This window comes from Caretta caretta, chromosome 7, assembly GCF_965140235.1.
Source record: "Caretta caretta isolate rCarCar2 chromosome 7, rCarCar1.hap1, whole genome shotgun sequence".
NCBI classification, from domain to species: Eukaryota; Metazoa; Chordata; order Testudines; family Cheloniidae; genus Caretta; species Caretta caretta.
In genome coordinates, this window is record NC_134212.1 from 4,489,478 (window position 1) to 4,509,386 (window position 19,909).

The 19,909-nt window shown below is 43.7% G+C and overlaps 1 protein-coding gene across 5 annotated transcripts in view; it reads left to right on the plus strand.

Annotated features, from left to right (window-relative positions):
- PTPRG (protein tyrosine phosphatase receptor type G) overlaps positions 1-19,909 on the plus strand; it is a 618,498-nt gene that overhangs the window by 426,551 nt on the left and 172,038 nt on the right. The window lies entirely within an intron of this gene.

Sequence of the window (19,909 nt, forward strand, 5' to 3'; positions counted from 1 at the left end):
GGGTCGAGGCCTGCACAGCTAGGGCACTATAACTGCTGCTGCAGCTCCCATAGTGTAGACGAGCCCCTAGCGAGAGACAGTCTCTGCACCAAAGAGTTTACAATCTAAATACAGCACAGACTAGAGGTTGGGGAGGAGGCAAATATCATGTTAGTCCACAATGGGTTCCCCCCCCCCCCGCCCAAAGTTTGTGTGTGCGGGGGAGAGGGGAGTTACAGGGACTATTTGGACGGGTTTAGGGGGAGAAGAACATCTGAACAAACTGAGGAAGGGGGATGGGAGGAAGCGTGGGAGCCTGGGAGGCAGGTAGAGTGAGGCTGATGTGCAGAGATTGAGGAATAGGGTAAGAGGGGATTGGAGCCCTTGGCCAATCAGCTGCATGACAATGTAGAAAGCAGTTGGACACTGGGGATGCCATCAGTGTTCGAAGGCCCCTGCTGCAGCTGCTTGCCTCTGCTTCTGCCTGCTTGTCTCATGGTGGGTACTGTTCCAATAAACCACTTCCCAATAGGGGGTGCTGTAATTTATTTATGTCCGGAACTTTGAACGCTTCTTTTCAGGCGGGGTTTAGTGCAAGCGGATTTGTATGTGGAGGAAGGAATACAGCCCGAATGTTGCCCTGGTTTGTCTCGTTTCGGCCTTGTTATGCTTCCGCACAGGACAGGCCCTCCCAGGAATTTCCTTCTTCTCCAAACTCATGAGGTTGAGCCGGAAGTGAGGAGAAGTCTTCATGGAGCCTGGTGCCCTCGAAACCTTGTGCAAGGACCGGCAGACCCAGAGGAGTACGTTTCAGTGTAAAGAAACTAGCACAAGATCCTTATGCCTTTTAAGTTCCATATGCAGGTTTCACCAGGCGGTTTTCAGCCACAGCCCCCCATATCGTGTGTCTTGCCCCAGCCAGGTCAGCAGGGAAGTCAAGCCCAGATTGCTTCAGCCAAGTCCAAGGAGTCTCCCTGCAGCCCCTCTCTGTTCCGTTAGTCAGTCCAGCAAGGGTCGTTCCCAAGTGACCATTTTCTCTGTTTCGTTTGGTCTAGTTTTAGAGCAAACCAAAGTGTCCCAAGAAATCAGGCTCACAGCACTTCCCTCTGGGGATTATTCAACCTGCTAGTCAAAGGGCCCCTGGTAACTAGTGGGTACACGGGACAATGCCACCCCAACTTTTATTATCTTTCCGCCTTGCAACTTTTCTGCTGCCTCCCTCCCCTCCAAGTGGAACAGCCTGAGGCTGCATCTCAGCAACCATTTCTTCCCCCACTCCCTGCCCATATCAGCCAGTTGACTGGCTGGGCTGGGTCTCCTGCTACTGGGCGATGCTCTGTCCCTTTTCTAAGCTGCCAGAAGGCTACTCTCTGGATCTGGCTCCTTGTCCTCCCACTGGCTCTGAGCACAGCGCAGAAGAACCCAGGTGGGCAGATAAAGACACAAAAGGAAAAACACTGAGCCCTGGCCTCGTAGCAGCTCCTGCTCCATCTCCTCTCCCCACTTCCATGGAGGACACCCAGGTAGGAGAAAGTGATTGAGTTGGGGGGCACAGGGACTTCCTGAGGACACAAGATGAGGGAGGAATTAGGGGGCTACACAGGGCCAGGGAAGCTTTGTAGGTGCCTTGGAGAGAAGGATCCAGGACACCTTGGGGAGGTGGATGCAGCTCAGAATGGCACTTGAAAAGAGGCTCCCAGGCTCAAGGAAGGAAAGGAGCAGAACATGGGAGAGAGAAGAACATGTGGAGAAAGAAGTGGTTCGGGACTATTTAGAAAAGCTGGACATGCCCAAGTCTATGGGGCCGGATGCATTGCATCCGAGAGTGCTAAAGGAGTTGGCGGATGTGATTTCAGAGCCATTGGCCATTATCTTTGAAAACTCATGGCGATCCGGGGAAGTCCCGGACGACTGGAAAAAGGCTAATGTAATTTTGGGATGTATAAGTAGGGGCATTGCCAGCAGATCGAGGGACATGATCATTCCCCTCTATTCGACACTGGTGAGGCTTCCTCTGGAGTACTGTGTCCAGTTTTGGGCCCCACACTTCAAGGGCCCAAGGAAAAATTGGAAAGAGTCCAGCGAAGGGCAACAAAAATGATTAGGGGACTGGAACACATGAGTTATGAGGAGAGGCTGAGGGAACTGGGGATGTTTAGTCTACGGAAGAGAAGAATGAGGGGGGATTTGATAGCTGCTTTCAACTACCTGAAAGGGGGTTTCAAAGAGGATGGCTCTAGACTGTTCTCAGTGGTAGCAGATGACAGGACAAGGAGTAATGGCCTCAAGTTGCAGTGGTGGAGGTTTAGGTTGGATATTAGGAAAAACTTTTTCACTAGGAGGGTGGTGAAACACTGGAATGCGTTACCTAGGGAGGTGGTAGAATCTCCTTCCTTAGAAGTTTTTAAGGTCAGGCTTGACAAAGCCCTGGCTGGGATGATTTAATTGGGGATTGGTCCTGATCTGAGCAGGGGGTTGGACTAGATGACCTTCTGGGGTCCCTTCCAACCCTGATATTCTATGATTCTATGGGGCTGCCGGGCAGCCCCATGCCAGCAGCTCCTCTGGCGCAGCTGCTGGACTGCTCCCCAGCCCTCTCCTCCAGCGGGGCTGCTGTACAGATCCCAGGCAGGACGGCTCAGGAGACGCCTCTGCGTGGAAGGGCCGAGTGGAAGCCATGCCAGAGGAGCTGCACGTTCTGCTCCTTTCACTGCTGCGGTTCTCGGGATAGCCCTAAACCCAGGCCAGCAGCTCCTCCGGTGCGGCTGTACCAGCCCGGCCCCCAGCCCTTCCACTCAGCTGCATCTCCTGAGTCCTCCTGCCTGAGGTCTGTACAGCCAAAATCTCTGGCGCAGTGGGAGGAGGACAGAGTCATTGACCCTCCCCCCCTACACCAGGTAACATGGGATGGGTGTGGATCATGGGGAGGGGATGGGGAGAGTGCAGGGGGCCCGGGCTGGGGAGAAGTCACTTGGGGAGGTCACATCTTCCCCCCCGTGTCCCTGCCATGAGTGCAGGGTACCGGCAAGAAATTATTTCTACTTGCACCACTGGTGGGAAGCCTTGGAGAGGGGAGAATGAGGTGTGCTTTGGAGGAGAGGGAGGATGTATGCGGGGGGGAAGGGGGGGTTGGTGGGAGAGAGGATGGGGATTTATGGGGAAGGGAGGTATCACTGGAAATTTGGAAGGAAGAGAGAGTTGGGGGTGTTTAGAGCCTTATTGATGGGGGTGCTGGAAAGAATTTGTACTACAGGGGGGTGTCTTGTGACACCATGTGGGTCTGTGTCCCATTTTCCTCACCACACATGTGCCATCACCAATAAGAGCAAGAAGAGTAAAGCACCTCAAGGGAAGTTGTTGGCAAGACACTGCAAGAACCTGAACTAGTTTAAAAGTTTACAGTGGAAAAGCAGGAACTTCCTTAAAGAGAAATGCAAAAATTTTCTAGAATACATTGTAACTGATAGACTAATTTGTCCTTCTGTGGCAGAAAAAGATTAATTAACACTATTGATCTAAAACAAGGTTCATGGAGAAGGAGCGCGAAACTGCTGCAGGCGTGTGAGTCCATTCGACTTACAACGGCATCAGAAATGGGAAATGTCTCCCTTGAGAAACTTGTGTCGGAGAAGTGAGGCAGACAAGCAAAGTCTCCCCTTCTTTTCTCTCCCCAGCAAGACATAGCTGTGTGGTTTGTTACAGATGGTTGTCTGAAGGCAAGAAATATTGGGTTAGCAAAAAGAGGAGAGTGGATAGTTTGCCACTAGCTGGCAAGTGTCAATGGATGAATGGAGGGGAGAAATGTAAAATTTGAACATGGCACTTATGTTTCCTTCTTGCTGCCAGCACAGTCTGCGTTGGTGACTATATTTCAAAGTAACCTCTTAAATAAGAATAAGAATAAAAACTAACTTTTCTGATGTTGTCAATTGGTGCAGCTCCATTGATCTTTCACAGAGTTGTGCCCATTTACATCAGCAGAAAAATTGGTCCTGCTTTTTTAAACTCCTAATTTGAGGCTTGTCCCACCCCTCAATCCTGTACTCCAGGAAGTTATTTTCACTTGATTTGCTAATTGAATTGTGAACTGAGGTGTGGTTATGGTCAGAAAAATGACTATGTCAACATGTTACCTTAATCAACACTTCTGCCCCCTGCGTGTGCTCTGAATCACAGCTGCCTGCTTTACTTTCTGCGCCAGTTCCCACAGCAGAGCCATTGTTGCTCTGGGGGAATGAGCTGGGTGGTGGGCCGGAAGTGTGATGGTGGACAGCTGAAGTGGGTAGTCAGCACTCGGAAAGCAGGGAGCCCAGGACCAGTGGGAGGTTTCCAAGGTGAATGAAAGGTGATGGCAGGAAGCTGTGAAAGTTCTTCTTGGCAGCTGCTGTGAAAGGGATGATTGCTATGCCCAGTGCCTCTGTGTCAACTAGGAGGAGAAAGGGCTGGAAATGCCTAATGTACCCTGACATTCTGAATTGGCGCGGTTTCCATAGTCTCCCCTTGCAAATTCCGCCCAGCTGCTGGGATTCTGGGTGCTAATCTGAACTGGTTCCCTGCACCTTTTGTGTTTCCTCCAGCACAGATTTTTATTTTTTTTAACCCTTTCTCAGTTGCACAAACAAATCTTTACCGAGTTGGAGCCACGAACATGAGAAGATTAAATATAACTTCGCAACTTCGAATCTGGTCTCTTGAAACGTGTAAAGCATCTCTTCAGTGAGGCTTGGGTCTTTGCGGATAACCCAGCTGTAACGCGGGCTCTGTTTTTCATGGCGACACTTCCTTCCCTGCCCCGTCTTTGGTGTAATAGCTGTTGTCACCTGAGGTCTCTCTGAGATTGGACACATCACGGCAACACTAAAAACGGACCCATCTACGTTTCTTTCTGAAGTAGTGAGAACGGAGTTTATTACTGATGGCAGTTTTTATAAAAATAGATTTCTTCCCAATAAAATGTTACCCTCCAGTATGCCATTTTTCCAGCTGAACTGCTGGAAGGATTAAGAGATCTTGCACTCTGCTGCTGAAATAAGTAGACGACATGCTGTATGAAGAAATGACATTATTTTCTCAGAGGAAAGCAAGTGGGCACAGTGCACCAAAATTGCTTTAAATAAACGTGCAGCTTTTCCCTTTTTTGCTCAGCTGCAAATAGCCTATTCTATCAATCAAGCCTTCCTGGGGCTGAGATTCCACCACTATAGCTGTCTCTTCTTTGTCATAATTAAATTTTGTCTTCTGCAGAGCTGTGGTATATTTTAAATACTCTATTGAACTGCTCAAATTGCCATTTATCAGTGTGTCCTCTTTGAGCTGGGGTTATCTTTTGTTTTTCCTCAGATGGATGCTTATTAGTAAGGTTTTTTTTTTCAACAATTTGTGAATTGAGTGTGCTTTTCACTTACTGTAAATTATCTTTCTGTGATGAAAATGCTATTACTTTATGCTTTTAAACCAGTCGTGTAAGCGGCCTTAGGACTACTTTTGTAAAATTAGGGCTTGCTGTATTGCTTTGTCAATGGATGGAGTCAATGTTTAGGACAGGGAATGGTTTACAGCAGAAAAAGAATAAAAGCACGCTTATGGGGCCAGTGATTACATAACTTAAAGTACTGGGTGGCATCGATAGTCTATGTGACATAGTGAAGAATTGCTTGGCATAGTGAACTGATCAGTCAGTTACCAGCATACAACGCAGTATGTGATTAACATAGAAATGCAGAACATACTCTGAGCTGAGTAATTAAACTGCACTTAATTAGTTACATTTGGGTCCAAAACCCTTGTTTTTTGACCCAGTGCATCCTGCATTAGCATCCTGCCTTGGGAAATATTGGAGTTCAATATCAAGATGTTATATGTTTTCTCATTCAAGTTATTCAGTCTCTTTCCTCTTTTCTTAATACTTTAAAGTTTCAACAAACTGTTTGTATAAAATTATTTGTGCAAGTACATTCTCAAACATCCCTACTGGACAGAATAAAACCACAAAAGTGAGTCCAGGTAGCCAGGATACAATGAAACGGGTGGATTTGGGGAGTTTATTGTGTAGACCATTATCTCTGTCCTTCAACAAAGATGTTTTCTGCTGTTTATAAATAGCGACATCACAATATCTCATTTACACTTCTATATCATGGATCTTTATGTAATTTCTGTATGGATAATGTGCTGGAAATTTGGGAGTAAGCTGCTTGCAGAGATTTGACTTATCGATATGGAGAGACTGGACTTTTGAAATGAGCCTCATTATGGAGAACAAATGGCCAGCCCAAATGTTACATATAAAAGGAGAGCAAAGCTGAGGCTGCCCTAAGCCCCAACAAGTCTGAACAATAAGCAAAAGATTACTTGGGAAGACTGCATAATTTATAACTGAAACTGAACTATGAGGAGGGGAATGGGAACTTCTGGGACAACAGGGAAGCCTGATTTTCCTATAGAGAAAAAAGACCCATCCTGGGAAAGACTTCCTGAGATCTCTGAAACCTGACTAGAACATGTGAACCAGAACAAACACTAGAGCAAGGAAGCGTGGCTGAGAGCACAAAGATTGAAAACAAGACAGCTTTTGAGCTGGAAATTTTCAAAGATGTAATGTTTTCCAGTTTGCTTGTGTAATATCCTTGCAGCTAACTCCAGGGCCTTCCTGGATGTGGTTATCACAGTGCTGAGCAAGGCACAGTGTGTACATGTGGGTAAGGGTAAGGGGTGTTTTGATGTTGTCCCCAGTGGTGCTGTAAGGAAGCGGAGCTGTACTCAGGGCAAGTGTGAGGCAGCCAGAATGCCTGATGTAAATGAGGCCTGCTTAAAATATATTAAGCCAGTTCAATAGCTTTTTAAACCATTTTTAATTTAACCTTAAAGAAAAAATTTAAAAAGTGTCCACCTAGCAGTCTCCTCTTTGGCATTGCTAGTTAATATCTCATTTTCAATACTCTCCACAAAACTGTGGTGTATTAAGTTAATACATCACTACAAAGTCCTCACTCGGAGATACATTATTTGAAGTGGAATTAGCTAGAAGGATCAATGCACACCCATTATTCTATTGAAAATAATCATTGGAAGACCCATTAGCTGCCTTTTTTTAACAATGCAATATATAAAACTTCCAGTCTGTTTGCGTGGGAGTTCCTACGTCTCAAAACTGAATCCTCCTTCTCCTTTTGTGCCTCTAAGCCTTGAATATTTTCTTCGCCCATGAAAGGGAATATTAACACCTGAAAACCAAAGGAGCTCAGAAAAACAGGTTTGACTCAGTGGAATTTGTCTTCAAGTTACTGAACCTGATACAAATTGCCATAGCTGGAGGTTAACGCAGATCTAATACATTTGTTTTTAATCAGCAGTCCTGGCAATATCTGTGTGAAATAGTGTGTGCACCGTGCTTAAGGTTTAGTGTCACATTTTGCCTGTGTATCTGTTTTTCTTCCTGCTTCACATAAACAGCAATTTAAAGTCTTAAAGGGATCTTTTCTATTACTTGCTGTGTCTTAGGAGCTTTGTGGTGCGAGATGCTTATTCTGTGTGCATCACATATTATATGGCAAACCCTTTTCTCTCTCTCTCTCTCTCATCGCATCTGTGTAAGCATGTGGGATGATAGCACCTCCACTGCTGAACCCGTCTGTGATGTGCAGTCATAGCACATTATCCGTGGGGAAGAGGGCAGGAGGGGGATGGACTAGAACAGTGGTTCTCAAAACCGGTCCATCACTTGTTCAGGGAAAGCCTCTGGCGCGCCGGACCAATTTGTTTACCTGCCGCGTCCACAGGTTCAGCCGATCGTGGCTCCCACTGGCCACGGTTCGCCGCTCCAGGCCAATGGGGGCTGCGGGAAGCTGCCACCTTGGACTGCAGTTACCTTGAATTTTAAAAATCAGAAGTTATAGTATTAAATGTATAGTAGTTTATAGTTTAGTGTATGCATGCATGTGGCTTTTCTTGTTCTTGAATTAAAATAGTGGAAAATTAGGAGCATTCCTACCTAAGTACAGTATTGACATCTGTGCAGCCAGAGTAGGCTGATTATGAGAGAATAGATTGCTTAACCATGTTGATTCTTCTGGAATTTTACAGGACAATTTGATCTCTTTAGCATAGCTAATACATAGTAATTTTCTTTCTTTCTTGGGAAACTATTTGTACAGAGAAAACGAGGACTTGTGACACCATAGAGACTAACAAATTTATTTGAGCATAAGCTTTCGTGAGCTACAGCTCACTTCATCGGATGCATTCAGTGGAAAATACAGTGGGGAGATTTATGTACACAGAGAACATGAAACAATGGGTGTTACCATACACACTGTGAGCAGAGTGATCAGGTAAGATGAGCTATTACCAGCAGGAGAGTGGTATTCTTTTACGTAGAGACTGTCAAGATGTCAAGAATTATAACATTCAAAAACCAGTGGGAGAACACTTCAATCTCTTTGGTCACTCGATTACAGACCTAAAAGTGGCAATTCTTCAACTAAAATACTTCAGAAACAGACTCCAATGAGAGACTGCTGAATTGGAGTTAATTTGCAAATTGGATACAATTAACTTAGACTTGAATAAAGACTGGGAGTGGATGGGTCATTACACAAAGTAAAACTATTTCCCCACATTTATTCCAACCCCACCCCCACCCCACCCCCCGCTGTTCCTCAGATGTTCTTGTCAATTGCTGGAAATGGCCCACCTTGATTATCACTACAAAAGGTCCCCCCCTTCTCCCCCCACCCCCCCCCCCCCCCGCTCTCCTGCTGGTAATAGCTCACCTTACCTGATCACTCTCATTACAGTGTGTATGGTAACACCCATTGTTTCCTGTTCTCTGTGTATATAAATCTCCCCTCTTTATTTTCCACTGAATGCATCCGATGAAGTGAGCTGTAGCTCACGAAAGCTTATGCTCAAATACATTTGTTAGTCTCTAAGGTGCCACAAGTCCTCCTTTTTCTTTTTGCAGATATAGACTAACATGGCTTCTACTCTGAAACCTGTTTGCACAGAAGCTCTGGACTCTGAATATTTGTCTTGTGGACAGTAGACTTTACAGGCAAACTGAATGGCGCTGCAGCCAGGCAGTCTGGGGAGTTTTACTCCTGACCCCCACCATTGTAACTGAAAGCAGAATTTTCCATCTCTCTGTCTCCCCTGTTGTCACTTATGTCAGCTGCCACAGTTAACCAGGTAGTCATTCAGCCTTGGCAGACAGTCTTTTTCAACACTACTGGAGACCAGTACTTTGGGAGCAGCTGGCTATATGAAATTCAAGGCATGCAGATCGTCTTGGCCAGTTTGCTTAGCAGATGGGTAAGACCTGATAGATTGAAGATTATTAGTTTCCAAGTCAAGGGCCAAATGTTGCATAGGGAGAGAAAAGTAAATTATTACACTATTCTAAGGGGAAAGGCTCAGGTAGAGTATTACAAAATTGTTGCCATTCATTTTCCTGTGTCTTATACAAAAGGCATGTCATTTCAGCTTTCGATATAGTAGACTTTGGCAGAGTACTTGCTTTGTGAGCCCCATTAATGAGCTTGAAAGTGGTCGTGCAAATTTATGACAGTGTAACAAGCCTAAATGCCAGATTTTTTTGGGTGGAAATGGGAGAGACGTTTTTATTTTATCCCAGTAGGAATGGATTTGAGATTTTTCTTCTGCTCTCTTTTTCCATCCTGAGACTCAGATCTATTAACTGTGCTTCTAAAGGAACACACATTTCTTACTTCTGTTAGTCTTGTAAATAGTCATGTACATTTAGGAAGGGGAGTTTATTATGGTAGGTGATCCTAGCCCTTCCTTGTAGTGCCCGGTGCAGCTGCCTCCAGACATTGCCATGTGGAGACTGCTGGCTGGGAGTGCCACTGAGGTTTGGAGGTGTTGCATGAAATAGGAAGCCAGGAAAGGGGGAATGGCAGGCTCTCTTGCTTCACTCCCCATGTACCTGGAGCCGTGATGCAGCTTATTCAAGCCAGGGTATCAGAGATGGGATCTAGTATCCTGCTCCCTGAAAATGATTGTAGTTGCAGCTATACCTTTGTTACATTACTCACTGCCTCAATGTATGTATACACCTAGGACAGAGACTGACGGCCATGCTTACAGGGTGGGGACTCTATCCTGGGAAGCAGTGACACTGGAAAAGAGTTGCAGGTCATGATAGAGAATGAGCAGAACGTGAGCTCCCAGGGCGATGCTGTGGCCAGAAGGGCTAATGTGATTCTTGGATACGTGAATGGGGAACCTCGAGTGTAAAGGTTATTTTACCATACTATTTGGCACTGGTACCTCCACTGCTGGAATACTGCGTCCAGTTCCAGTGCCAACAATTCAAAGAAGGATGTCGATAAATTGAGGAGGGTTCAGAAAATATCCACAAAAATGATTGAAAGGTTAGAAAACATGCCGTATACTGATGGACTCTAGGAGCTCAATTCATTCATTTAGTAAAGAGAAGGTTAAGGGGGCTTCATAGGAAACAAATATTTGATAATAGGCTCTTCAATCTAGCCGACAAAGGTTTAACACAGTCTAGTGAGTAGAAGTTGAAGCTAGACAAATTTAGACTGGAAATAAAGTGTACATTTTTTAACAGTGAGCATAATTAACCATGGGAGCAAATTACCAGGGGTCGTGGTGAATTCTCTGTCACTGGCAATTCTTAAATCAAGATTGGATTGTTTTTAAAGGATATGCACTAGTTTAAAATGAATTATTTTGGGGAAGTTCTCTGGCCTGTGTTATACAGAAGGTCAGACTAAGTGATCACAATCTGGTCTTGGGATCCACCGGTGCTTGCTTTTTTCAGAGTTCATTCAAAACTCAAATATACAAATGATAAAAGAAATTAAGCTGTTTCACAAACTTCTCCATGCACATTTACAATTGTTTTGACCAAGACTTTTTTTTCATTAAACTATGATGTGTAGAATCACTTTTGGCTGAAAGACAGGTCTGAGTTCACTTGCATATTCTTAGTCTGGGCTTTTATAAATTCAGGATTTTTGGGGGTCTAATAATTTTTTTTGGAAGCTATGAGACTCCTAGTTTGTTTCTAAAGGGTTTTTTTTCCCCCTTTAAAATATCAGGCTAGCAAAGAGCTGCAGTTACTTAAAGGATAATGATAGGGCATGGAACTGAATTTTGAAATCATGATGTGTTATACTCCCATCAAACAGCCTTGTGCCCTGTAAGTAAGAGACACATAGTCCTGTGGAGTCTGGTGATTATCTTTACTTGTGATTCAATACCAATACTGGAGTAGCATAAAATAAAAAAACCCAGCATCTCTAACCACAGTGCAGCTGTGATGCTAGCTGTCAGTTCTGTTAGCAGTCCCACTACACGTGCTCTTTAGACCTTTTGTCCTTAGAGCACTAGTAACATGGTGGGTAGGGTGCCTGTTTCCCTCTTCTGCTTCTTGCCTATTGACTCAGAGACAAGAGTGCGTGCTGCCAGCCCTTAGGGACATGCTTAGTCACAAGGTGAGCTGCCATTAAAAAGGGCTAGTGTTGTTGCCATTAAAAAAAGTTCGTCATTGATCAACCATGGCCACACTGTGGGTATCTGAGATACCAGTTATTTCCAGTTCAGAGTGTTGTAAACTGGAACTGTGGGTAAATATTAACTATATAGTGTCACGCTCTTACCATGATTTTTATTTGCTTCCCAAAATAAAGCCCCTCAAAAATGCATTGTTCATTTGATTGCTGGGCTGTTTTATGTCTCTGGGATGTGGTCACTTGTGCATTACCTTGTTATATAGACCATATTACTTTGTTATATAGACTCCGTAAGATACAAAATGCTCATTTTATATTTTTATTAATCCCGTTAAAACAAAACAGTTCATTCTACCCAGAATGGCATGTGCACTGAGGAAGAGAAATAGCACAGAGAAAGTGATGAACAAAGAGATCGTAAATACTTAGTGTACCTTCATACCATCTATACCCTGAGGTGAGACAGTTCTATTAGCACAGGAAACAGCATAAGGATATTCTTAAACTCCAAGGCTGTGTTTGTTTTCCCATTGCATTTAGTGTGATGGTTACCTGTTTGTTTCCGTCAAAGAGGATTACAGGCACTGTTCAATTATAAATGATACATACAAGTGTTCTATCCCATTTCCTGAGGATCTTTTGTACATTAGTTAAACTTCAGTGGCTGCTTCATATTCAGTAAATACAACGTCTCGTAGCGGTTCTGTGGGCATTTTTAGGAAAATTCCAGGAGAGTGTTTTCTGTCTCCATGCCATTATTCCATACTGAGCTGAGAGCGCTTCCAAACAACAGTATTAGGTGTGCGTTTATGATCATGCTAGAGAAGTATTCATTTGGCTGGTCTCCTTCACTGTTAGCCTTTCCCATCAGGAAGTAGGGGATGGGAATGCGTTCATGCTCTTGTTCCAGCACAGGAAAAAAGCTTCGCTAAGCTTTTGCAGGCCATTGTTAGGTGAAGCCCAAATGAGGAGAAACAAAGATGTGCCCTCACCTACATATGATCTTTGTAATAACTCTGTGGCCACGAAAAAGCACTAGTCACTGTGATTTCACACAATGCACAGTTATGGAACTCATTGCCAGAAGATATCATGGAGGCCTTGAATTTAGCGGGATTCAAAAAAGAATGAGACATTTGTAAGGATAATGGGCATATTCAGCATTTCTCTATTAAAGACGTTTTGATAGCATTTTGGAAGGGATATAAACCCACATGCTTCAAGGTGTAAGTCATGCTCTAATTAATGGGGGTCAGGAAGAAACTTTCCCTGTGGGGAGATTATCCCATAGCTGCCTTGGGATAATCCTATAGTCCACTCTTCCTTAAAGCATCCAGTGCTGGCCACTGTCAGAGACAGCATATTGGACTAAATGGATCCCTGATCTGATCCAGTATGGCAATTCCTGTGTTTCTGTGCCAGGTAAAACAGAGACATGTAATACTCAGGCTAGAACCCAGCACTTCGGGTTTCAAAAGCACACTTTGCTACCAAGGGGAATTAAAATAGAGGAAACTAGAGAATCAATTTTTTTTATTTATTTCTTTTTTAAAAAAGAAAAGTGAAAACTTGAGTTTTTCTTCCAAAGGTTCGAACCATTACAGAAAATGGATATTGGGCTTAGGAGCTGCAAAACAGATCTTGAATTACCTCCAGTGTGAGCCCCGTTGCTGGAAAGGAGCTATTGTGCTGTGAGTTGCCGATTCCATGCACTGCTCCCAAACAGTTGCTCATCTTGCCTTTGATTTTAGGCCAGCTCTGAACCAGGCAGAAAAAGAACTTTTCTCCTGACGATTTACAGGTTTTTAAACACATTTAATCTTCAAAAAGCACCAAGCATCCCAATGGGAAATGAGAACTTTGATTTTTTTTTTTTTTTTTTTTTGGTATGGCCTCTTCACCTGTGGAAAAAGCCAACTAGTAATTACATATAGCTTTGTCAACAGCATGCAGAACCAAGCAGCGAGAGTGGTGAGATGTGGAGAAATGGAGTGCAGCGTTAGCGAGAGGAAAGCAAAACTTCCGCATGGAAAAATGAAAACCTCTCCCAGAGAGCACTGAACTGAAACCTGATCTCCACTTGCACACAAGTTTTTAAAGAGACATGACACCCTGCATTATACAGATGAACGGAAAATGTGATTACCAATGCACCAATGCCTTTTTCCCTGAACAGAGCCTGAGTCCCCATTTAATTTTATTGCAGAGCATCACACATTTTCAGAAGACACTTTCAAAATGCTTACTTAGCTGGATCTATACTAGATCTGCTGCACCTCAGCCGATGAAAGGGACACTGTCAAGGTTGGAAGGTCTAAAATTGATCTACTTTGATAGAAAATCCCATCTGGAAGTTTTTTACCTTCAGGATTCTTTCCATCTGTTTCCTCTTTTCAAACCAATTGCAGCTGTCACCAGAAATAAAAACAAAGCAAACAAAATAAAAGTCTGCACGGTTTACAGTTAAACTACCAGTTAGTAAAGCAAGGCCCAAGTCCAGGGCCAGGCACCTCTGTTTTCTTTGAGTCACAAACTAAATCACTAGTTTCACATTTTTTTTTAAAAATGTGATTTTAGTGGCAGCAATGATGGGTTTGGAGAAATCTAAATAGATAGGGAGGACCCTATAGCATACCTCTGCCAGTCCTGTATTTTTAAACTGTTTACTTGCTGATTTTCAGAAGCAGTGCAAAACCTGCAGGCCTGACTTGTGACTGTTGTATACTTGCAACTTGCAGCACTCATACTAGACTTGCCTTGAGTTCTACTGCCAATGTTTGTGATTTTTACATTGATATTTTAGTATTTTTAAAAAATGTTTTTCATCCTTTTATTGTGTAAAAGACTCCCACAAACTGGGGAGACTGTTTAAGAGACTTATCTCTCTAACATGCCTTCCCCTTACCATATTATCACACAATCTTTAAATTCTCCTCACACCACTCCTGGATGGTAGGGCCTTGCTATCACCCCCATTTTACAGATGGGGAATTGAGGCACAGAGAAGCTAAGTGATTTGCCCAAGGCCTTGAAGGAAGACTGTGTCAAAGGAGGAACGAACCTGTGTCTCCCAGGTGCTGGGTAGTGCTCTAACCACTGCGTCATCCTTCCTTTCTCACTCTGGGAGGAAACAGGTAAAACTTTAAAAACCACACTTGTGTCTGAGAATGTTTTACTTACCACTATTATAAGAAGCACCTGAGATTATTAGCATGGAGAAGAAATGCTTCCCTCTTTTTATTTTTGTTTTGTTTTTTGTTTATTTGTTTCTATATACTTTATCTGTCTGATGTTACTTTATGCCTCCGGTATCATTTTGTGCATTCTCAATGTGTCCTCTTGAGTTACTTTCTCCTTTTCTTAATTAGGTCTCACACAGCAGCCATAAGAAAAATACTTTTTTAAAAAAGACAGCAACATGAATATTAAAGCCACACAATTTGACAGAGGTAACCAGGGGGCATGCCTGATACACTATTTGTAAGTTGTGGAATTGTTGGGTTTTTTTTAACTCTACCCCTTTAAAGGTGGAGTGGGCTAAAAGTATGGCAGCCATGAGCTAATCCCATAATGTAAATGCAGTAGTGAATATTCTTCGACCACTAGATTAAATAACGTCCATTAATTGTAGAAATGAATTAAACAACGGCTCGGTTAGCTAAATAGCAGCAAGATGGGCAACAACAGGAAAGCAATGAAGTGGCAGGAGTGGTTAAAGCTGACAATTAAATGGCAGATAAAATGCAGAGCAAGTGGGGATTTCGGTAGATGGGAAATGTGTAACTGTCAACTGTGACTCAGAGGGGTGAGAGTCATTCAGGCTTTCGTTGGGCGTCTGGCCCTTCGCTGTCTGCTGTGGTGCATCTGGGGCTGTGACAAAAGGCTGGTTTATAAGTCGGACTGTTCAAAAAACAAAAGGGGTGCATGTATCTCAGTTTGTACCAGATGGAGGGCTGGGGCTATGGGGACCCGCCATGTTCTAATGCTGGCCAGGGCTGGCTGCTGACAACTGTCCGGCTTCTCCTGATAAGGAGCTGCTATTGGGCAATCTCCAAGAGTCTCGATGGGGCTGGAATTGGCAAGCGTGTGGTTAATGTAGCCCACACGAGGTGGTGATGAGCTGAAGCAGGCCTCTTTCTGCTAGTCCTGCTGCTGCAGCTGTCACCTTCCTTCCCAGACATGAGTGGAGTCACCTTCAGCTGGCTTTAGTGCGCAAGGTTGTGTCTGGCGTGTGACTGACTGACAATTTCCTGCAATATCCTGAATGAACTTTATTGAATTAAGTTAAAACTTATTGAATTAGGTGTAATGCCTTTGGGGTTCATTGTGTTAAAAATACAATTGTGGATTGGTTATTGTGGAATTATATGTAACTTCTCTAGGAAACTGACTAATACACCCTCTGGAAGGTATTAGGAACTTCAGATAGCTTTTTGGAACAATACGTGCGAAGTGGATTTCCTAGGAAATAGCTGGAAATAGTATGCAAATAATCCACTTTAAATCCACCCTTTTGGAAGCTAGGCCCTGGGGAAGAAAACCCATTTTCTACTAATATCCTGCTCCTGGAAGCTCCAGCTCAAAGACCCCAGAACTGTAGAAAGGGTGTTTATAAACCTGTTTTGAGTTTGCTAGTTCTGTGCTGAGGCTGCGATAAACTAGTGACCACAAGGATTCCCACTTGGGTGGGAGTTTGAAGGACTATTCCTGCCAGAATCCATGTTTGGGCTGGGGTTAACTCTGGTAAACCTATTAGCATGCATTAGGTTATTTCATTGTTTTAAATATGTTTTCTCTGTAGTGCTTTTTACCTTCAGAAAAAATAGGCTTGCATCGAAAGAACTTTGTGGTACTTATAAATGAAACAATTATATCTGTTAAACCTCTCTGAAGAGGAAGCAAGCAGGTGTCCTTGGGCAGTCTGTCTTTGCTGGGAATGACATAGTGAAGGCAGGGAACTGTGCCTGAAAATGCTGTGATCAGAAGGGAGAGGCACACGAGTCTCCACCCAGACACGCAACTGCTGGGGAGCTAGAAGTTGAGAGTGGGTGCCCTGGCTGGACCATAGAGGGGGAATACAGATGCGGTTGCCCTGAATTACCACATTGCACGTCAGGTAATCACAGTTGGTTGAGTTGTGTGAGTGTGAAGCAATTGAGAAGGTTGGGTTGTATGGGCATGAATTTGCACGTGGTTAAATTAACTGTGGTTTGCTTCTTTCACTAGGTCACAGCTTTGGGGTTATTGTTCAGGTGGCAGGACTTGGCATTACTTTGGTGGGAGTTAGAATTAGGTCTCTCAGCCCCACAAACGTTGGACAAGGAGGTAGTGCCTTTTCCTGTGAATTTGGTGTGAATTCCTGTGAATTAGCCCAGCTTTACCAAAGAGGGTTGATTTGCATGGAGTCCCTGAACTGTCTGACAAGGTTCACGGTTTCTTCAATGCAGGCTGTATCTAGTCCTTGGGAAACTGCAGGCCCAGAGCAGGTTGTGTGGAAACAGGTTGCTTAAGCCTGGGACAGTTAAACTATTCAGTATTTGAACTTCAAAGGCTGACGGCACGGGTTGGCCGTTGCCTCCTCCACTTGAGTTGCTGCTAGCATAGGCTGAGGTTGCCTTTCTGTCGTTCCCACCCATACATCCATTTTGAACTCCTATGGCTGCTTCCTATGAGTGTGCTGTAGCTGAAGGCCAGGAGGCAGGTTGGCTGAACAAGCACCAGACAACCAGGGCTGGCTGCCTCCTCCCCCTACCTGCCTCGCTCTGTTGTACTGAGAGGCCAAGTGCGGGTCAGAGGAAAGATATAGGGAGTGTGGGAGAGTCTTCCCTGCTGTTAAAGCAGATAAAGACCTCCCAGCTCCTCTAGCATTCAGTGGCTTCGGGGGTCTCACTGGTTGGTGAAGTGAAGACTCATGGGACATGGAAGATCTGAGGTGGAAGGGAGTGGGGCCTGGCTAGGGCCTTCACAATATCCTCTGGCAAAGAGTTCCACAGGTTGACTGTGCGCTGTATGAAAAAATACTTCCTTTTGTTTATTTTAAACCTGCTGCTTATTAATTTCATTTGGTGACCCCCTAGTTCTTGTGTTATGAGAAGGAGTAAATAGTACTTCCTTATTTACTTTCTCTACACCAGTCGTGATTTTATAGACCTCAGTCATATCCCCCCTCAGTCATCTCTTTTCCAAGCTCAAAAGTCCTAGTCTTATTAATCTCTCCTCATACGGAAGCCGTTACATACCCCTAATAATTTTTGAGCCCTTTTTAAAAATTGGCATCACATTCGCTATCTTCCAGTCATTTGGTCCAGAAGCTGATTTAAATGATAGGTTACAGACTACAGTTAGTAGTTCTGCAGTTTCACATTTGAGTTCCTTCAGGACTCTTGGATGAATTCCATCTTGTCCTGGTGACTTATTACTGTTTAATTTATCAATTGTTTCAAAACCTCCTCTAATGACACCTCAATCTGGGACAGTTCCTCAGATTTGTCACCTAACAAGAATGGCTCAGGTTTGGGAATCTCCTTCACATCCTCCTCTGTGAAGACCGATGCAAAGAATTAATTTAGTTTCTCTGCAATGGCTTTATCGTTCTTGAGTGCTCCTTTCGCATCTCGATCGTCCACTGGCCCCACTCAATTGGCCCCACAGGTGGTTTAGCAGCTTCCTGCTTCTGATGTGCTTTAAAAAAATGTTGCCATTACTTTTTGAGTCTTTGGCCAGCTGTTCTTCAGATTCTTTTTTGGCCTTCCTCATTATATTTTTGCACTTCATTTGCCAGAGTTTATGCTCCTTTCTGTTTTCCTCACTAGGATTTAACTTCCACTTTTTAAAGGATGCCTTTTTGCCTCTCACTGTTTCTTTTACTTGTTGTTTAGCCACGGTGGCACTTTTTTGGTTCTTTATTATGTTTTTTAATTTGGTGTGTACATTTAAGTTGAGCCTCTATTATGGTGTCTTTAAAAAGTCTCCATGCAGCTTTTGGCATTGTACCTTTTAATGTCTGTGTCACTAACCTCCTCATTTTTGTGTAGTTCCCCTTTCTGAAATTAAATGCTACAGTGTTGGGCTGCTGTGATGTTTTCCCCACCACAGAGATGTTAAATTTAATTATATTATGGTCACTATTGCCAAGCGATCCAGCTATAGTCACCTCTTGGACAAGATCCTGTGCTCCACTTAGGACCAAATCAAGAATTGCCTCTCCTCTGGTGGGTCCCAGGACCAGCTGCTCCAACAAGCAGTCATTTAAGGTGTCAAGAAATGTTATCTCTGCATCCCAGCTTGAGGTGACATGTACCCAGTCAATATGGGGATAGTTGAAATCCCCCATTATTACTGAGTTTTTTATTTTAATAGCCTCTCTAATCTCTCTGAGCATTTCACAGTCGCTATCAGCATCCTGGTCAGGGGGTCGGTAATAGATCCCTACTGCTATATTCTTATTATTAGAGCATGGAATTTCTATCCATAGAGATTCTATGGTACAGTTTGGTTCACTTAAGATTTTTACTTCTTTGAGTCTATACTTTCTTTCACATAGAGTGCCACTCCCCCACCAGCACGACCTGTTCAGTCCTTCCAATATATTTTGTACCCTGGTATTCCTGTGTCCCATCGATTATCATCATTCCACGAAGTTTCTGTGATTCATATTAAATGAGGATATTGATATAATAGGTGACACTCTAGTTCACCCATCTTCTTATTTAGACTTCTAGCACTGGCATACAAGCACTTTTAAAAACTTGTCACTTTTTAGCTGTCTGCTATTACATGATGTAATTGAATGGGACTCTTTTTCATTTGACTGTTTCTGATCAGATCCTACCTGTATTTTATCATTTGCCATCCTGGAGCCTTAATTTGGCAGGTTTGAACTGAAGGTGTGGAAGGAAGGTTTAATGTCCCTGTGTCTGCTGGTTTTACTCCCCTCTCTGGATTGTGGCTAGATCATCTCTGCCGAGGAGGTGGTTTATCTCTGCGCAGAAGAATACTATGGACATTTTTGCCCCCGGAGAATAGCATTGCATTATCAAATTTCAGAGGCTATTGTCTGGACTCTGCCTGATGTGATCTTTATCCCTCCTTCTTCCAAAGGGCCTTTAAGTAAGTCATTTTAAAAAATATAAATAAAAAAACCACGAAGGGCTAGATCCTTTTCTGGTGTAAATTGGTGCAGCTCTGTTGACATCCATGGAGCCATGTTGACTTACAGCCACTGAGAATCTGGTGATTTTCAGTGAGTAGCGGACTGTTCTACGGTAACTTTAAACTACTACTTAGGTAAGAAATTAGTGGAGAGAAATCAGCTGTTCATTTTTAGGCTTTGCAGGAGCGTTAACATTTCTAATGTTTTAATGTATTCTGAAGACTTTCTCTCGTTTGATTTAGCCTTCGTCGCATTATTTTATTATACCATATATCTT